The sequence below is a fragment of the Protopterus annectens genome, chromosome 15.part0 (assembly GCF_019279795.1).
Source record: "Protopterus annectens isolate FY-2018-M chromosome 15.part0, PAN1.0, whole genome shotgun sequence".
Lineage (NCBI taxonomy): Eukaryota > Metazoa > Chordata > Ceratodontiformes > Protopteridae > Protopterus > Protopterus annectens.
Window position 1 is genome coordinate 456,956,819 of NC_056749.1, and position 6,000 is coordinate 456,962,818.

A 6,000-nucleotide genomic window follows, 5' to 3' on the forward strand; every position below is an offset into this window, starting at 1 on the left:
TTAAAAAAAGCAACGGAGATCTGCGTTGTTTTTATTAAAGCTGTTCGCTATGTTAAACTCCTTTAACATAGCGAGACAGTGTGTAAAAAGCAACGGAGATCTTGCTTTCTCCATTGCTTTTTTTTTTAAAACCTGTCTCGCTATGTTAAATGGGTTTAACATAGTGAGACAGCGTTAAAATAAGCAACGGAGATCTCAGTTGCTTATTTTAAAGCTGTCTCGCTATGTTAAACCCATTTAACATAGCGAAACAGTTTGTAAAAAGCAACGGAGATCTTGCTTTCTCCGTTGCTTTTTTCAAAATTGTTTCGCTATGTTAAATGGGTTTAACATAGCGAGACAGCTTTAAAATAAGCAACGGAGATTCTCCGTTGCTTTTTTTACAGCTGTCTCGCTATGTTAAACCCATTTAATATAGCAAAACAGTAAAAAGCAACGGAGATATTGCTTTCTCCATTGCTTTTGCCCACAGCTGTGATGTACTGCGTAGGCATACACATGCGCAGTACATTAAAACTGCCGCAGAATACCAGACAGCTGCGGAAGGGCAGTAAGGAGGCATTATACAATGCCATTATTTAAGAAAAGTAATTATTTTTTTTCTTAAATAATGTCATTGTATAATAGCAATAATTCACTTCTGGGTGTGGGTAATGCTGGATTTACCCACGGTTGGCTTTGTTTAGCCACTCGGGCTTCGCCCTCGTGACCAAACCACGCCAACCGTGGGTAAATCCAGCATTACCCACACCCAGGCGTGGGTTATTGCTATATTAAAGTACATAAAGTATCCTTTGATTCCTTGTGTCAAAAAGTCAGTTGATGTTTTTTTTTTCCTCCACATATTGGTCACACCTCTGGAAATATGCCATGGCTGCATCCCATTTTTTTTATCCCTCCCTGGTTTTCCTCAGTGTTCACATAACTAAAATAATACTATTACTTAAAGAAAGCAAAAGACGGTATTACTCCTAAAAAAAAGAAAGTAGTAGTAATAATACAAATCGTAAAATTTCTGAATATTGTAAATTCTGTTATTGGATATTCCGTTAATGAGTGAGTGCTATGTAAGCAAACCTTTTTGGCTTGAATATATTAACTTCCCACAATGTCCTGCATAAGTAGTGCAACTTGTTTTACTTTTTGTATGTTTTTGCTTTGTCTACTGGGGTGATACACTGATCACAGCTAACCATTTGCGAGTGTCATACTTAATACATGGCAGGGGTGTCATGATTTCAAACACGTGACGTTTTCTTGTATGCATAGTAAATGCTTTCTGCATGGTCATCATTATTTTCTTTCTTTTAGCCTTTCCCTGCCCCTTTTAACAATCTCACCCAGTCTTATGCTGTTCTTCCATGCCCAGCAATCCTTGAATCCCCCAGATATTCCTTGCTGGCTACCTTGAAGATGAACCTTTACCAGATGGGCCCTCACTTTTTGAGAAGTCAATCACTTTGGTACTAATTGTTAGACATGGGGAGCAAGAGATGTGATGGTAAGCAATCATCATGGATCCTGGGAGTCGTCACTCTCATAGCAGCTGGTAAGTTACCCTAGCTGCACTGGCTGTTGAGATGCTATTGATGACACCTGTGTTAATCCTGAACTTTCCTACTCCTGGTCTCTACCAGAGGTCACCCAAACATCAGGTTTTTCCCTTCCCTGAGGTAAGGATGAGAGAGGCAACTTCATTCTATATCCCCTGCCCAGCCCTACTGTTAACACAAGTCTGGGTTCCAGTGGTACAGATGGACACCCTGTCTGTGCACCGCTGGACTGGAATTTTTAACATTATTTTCTATTGCAACGTGCTGCTAAACTGTATTTAATGATTCCTATCATGATCATTTTATTATAACATATGATAGTGCTGGTAAAGCAATTTACTGAGCAAAGTTTTTGGATTACTTTGATAATTTAATGAGCTATTTAAAATGTATATTGTGCATTTTTTAAACAAGGAAAAACTTAACTACCTTTTGTAGACTATTCTCTTATTAACTTTCCAATGAAGAGTAAGCTATGCATTCTGCAGTACCAATAGTTTTATTTCATTCTACACTTTATAAAAATAGACTGCTAATAATATATGCAAATAATTTTTAATCCACTTGGGCTTGAAATAGTTTAAAGTATGCATTCCTTAAAGACAATAAACTGCATGTGTAGTAAGTCCAATGTGTCATATACCCAATCTGCACATTTTGTCAGTGAATGAACTTTATAGTCATTAATTAATGTTTTCATTTGAAAATGCCAAACTTCTATACTTTTTGTCATTATCATGCTAGTATCCATAGTTAAGTAATGTTAAGAAAAAAAGGGTCATGTTTTCTTGACAAAAAAAGTATAATGACAAGTTTGTAAAGCTATGCTGCAGTGTCCTGCTAAAATTTTAGAACATGTATAGTTTGTTTCCTGCTAAGAGCTGTAAAATATAAGGAAGCATTAATCTTCCCCAATTTTAAATTGAATGTTTGTAACAATTAAGTATCTGATATTTCTGTCTTCAAGACAAGCATATCTGAAAACAATAGGTAATGTCACCGCTTAGAAATGTTAACATTGAAAAGCAAAAGTATTTTCTAAACAAATTTCATACAATGCAGCACAGATATGTCAAAACTAGAAAAATGCCAGACTGAAATGCAGCATGTGGTTATTTGCTTTTTTATAGCAACATCACAAAGATATTTCTGTTTTCAACCTAGTATGTATATAGAGTATGAAATATTTTTCCTAAACTTAACCATCCTCCCGTTTACATTTTCAATCATGTTTTGATTATTTTTTTGATTGGTACATTAATGGAATAAATAAATGCTTAAATAATCTCTAGTTGCCATTGTGTTAGCTTTGATGCCTCACAGGACCTGGTTCTCAGGTCAATTCTTAACTGGAATGTCTTATCTGGGATGTCTGTGCAGCCCCCACCAGGTCAAATGGGTTTTGGTATGCTTCTGTTTTATTACACATCCAAAGGTGTGCTTTAAGTGAACTGGTGTGACTCTAATTTGCCCATAGGTTTGTGTACCATTTGTGTGATCATTCTGGAAGGGTGAGGAGTCTTATCTGGGATAAGATTCTTTGTTTTGTATGACTTGATAATAAGAACAAGCTGCATCTTCACTGCAGCCTTGAGACAGATAAAGTTTATAAATGGAAAATGGGTGAAGAAATAAAAAAAAAAAAATCTATGTAGTATTTTCACAACTCCAAAGGAATGTAATATCATTCAGTTCTGGTATTGATTTTCATATATGTAACCACTTTATGAATTCAAAAGGCAGTGCTCTACATAATTTATCTTCTAAAAAATTGTATTATACTAGAAATACTCAGTAAATAGGAACTTATGCAGTATCATGATTTGAGGAAAGAAGCCATACATGTCGGACTGGTAGTTTAGTGCATATGGTCAATATCTTCTTCACTTTTACAAGAAATCCAGATGAGTTGTACTGATTTATATCATGCCAGTCATGTTAAAAGAACTAACACATTATGCATATAGTACCTAAACTATGATATAGTAAAATTGTGCCTATATAGTCGTGCCTCGGTGTGTATAAAAACTTTGACAGTCAGGATAGTCCCTACAAACAGCCTATGACCATGTATACAATCTTTTTACAGAGAAAAACATGATTGCTTTAAGTAATCTTAAATATTGCACATTTTGTCAGACATATTACATTTTGCAAGTTAAAAAACATATTAAAAACATATGTGGTAGTTACTTGAGAATCGAAGTGCAAAGTTTGAGTTCATATAATATTTTATCCCCAGTTGATGGATCTTTTTGATCAAAACCCTGCAGAAACAACTCATCTTACTACCTTCAGCATCTGACATGTCAAACAAGTATGTTTTTTTTTTTTCATGAAAATTGCAAAAGTGGTTTGACATTGACAGACAGGAACTAAACAGTAGTAGTTCAGCTACGTGAATTTTATAATCTAGTGTAGGAGATCTACAGTAAGGCTGTGAAAGCACACAGCTGGATGTCCACCTCTTCATATAGGTATCCATTCGCAGCTACTTGCGGTTTTAAGGAATACACCTTCATCCTTGGTTTGTAGTCCAACTGTGTAAGTAGACAAATGTATCAGCATCTTTGCTCATAGAAATATACCAGCATAAGTAGCCATTTAAAGTTCTCCTGCCTTGACTTGGATCAGATAAACTACGGGTATTTAAATCTATAGTTTACTAGAATAAATATTCTGCAGTTCTTCTAATGTGGTGATGTTACTTTATTATAAAAATGTGTTAAAACATTTTCCCATGGTAAGGGAGCATCTCTACTGCCAAATTTTCTTCTTAAGTTAAGAATTCTAGAATGAATGCTGTTGGTAACAGCATTATTTGTTGAAAAAAAAATCCTTATACAAGTTGGATATTAATCATACTGCCAAGAAGAAATTAATATGAGGATTCGTGCTGAAATTTATTCAGTGTTACTTAATTACAAAAATAGGATGATTGGGAGATTTGCACCTTGAAAATCAGCTCTGAGATGTAAGTTTACAGTTATTCATATAGTACTTCATATTTCTAATGGATGGTAGATTGGAGGAGTGTTAATTAAATGTAGCCAGAAAAGTGGCAGACCTAGCTAACCATGCTAAATCAAAAGGAAAGTTCCATGTGTTATGTTTAACATACAATTGATGAAGATTAATGAGCCATTATATAATGATCTGGATCTGATAATGTGAAGTTGTAATTGAAATTTCTCACTTTCAGGAAGGTCCAATACATCCTTTTGGAGCCTCTTCCCCACATTTTTTGAATTCATTAAACCAAGTACAGTGAGGTGGGAATCATGAGATTACTGGTAAAGAAAATCCAAAAGCGATAAAACTGTCATTTTAAAAATGTTTATGCGTCGTAATAATTACTGCCTTAATGATGCCCAGTTGTCAGTGGTCTCTCTCAATTCTTTTGCAGAATATTCATTTTAATAAATGTAGATGTTTGTAACAGTTTGTTATTGGGCTCACTGGTCTTAATATGTAATATTCAGATGTTTTCTGGGTTGCCTTTGTGAACTTATCACTATATTCTCCAACTATTTCTTGACACTAAAGATGCTTAAAAGCAGATCATCTGCATAAATTATGAATTTAAATTTGTGTTCCAAAATAGGAATTGACTAAAAGTTTGTACTGGCTTGACATCTTTTGTCTGAAGAGAATCCAGCAATTATATTGCATGTCTTGTTCATATTCAAGTACTATGCTAGCTGCACTTGTGGACCATTTTAAGCCTAGCCAATTTCTGTTTTGGTACATGAATTACCCTACCCCATTTGGAGTAAGATAGATAGAATAGAGAGAAGAGGAATGAAGGTCAGCAGGAATAAGACAGAATATATGTGTGTGAATGAGAGGGAGGATAGAGGAATGGTGAGGATGCAAGGAGTAGAAGTGGCGAAGGTGGATGAGTTTAAATACTTGGGGTCAGTAGTTCAGAGTAACGGTGATTGTGGAAGAGAGGTGAAGAAGAGAGTACAGGTGAGATGGAGTGGGTGGAGAAGAGTGTCAGGAGTGATTTGTGACAGATGAGTACCTCTAAGAGTGAAAGGGAAGGTCTACAAGAGGGTTTTGAGACCAGCTATGTTATATGGGTTGGAGACAGTGGCACTAACAAACAGACAGGAGTTTGAGCTGGATGTGGCAGAATTAAAGATGTTAAGATTTGCACTGGGTGTGACGAGGGTGGACAGGATTAGGAATAAGTATATTAGAGGGTCAGCCCAGGTTGGAAGGTTTGGAGACAAAGCCAGAGAGGCACGATTATGTTGGTTTGGACATGTGCTGAGGAGGGATGCTGAGCATATTTGGAAAAAGATGCTAAGGATGAAACTACCAGGAAACAGGAAGAGGAAGTCCTAAGATAAGGTTTATGGATGTGGTGAGAGAGGACATGCAGGTGGTTGGTGTGACAGAGCAAGATGCAGAGGACAGGAAGAAATGGACACAGGTAATC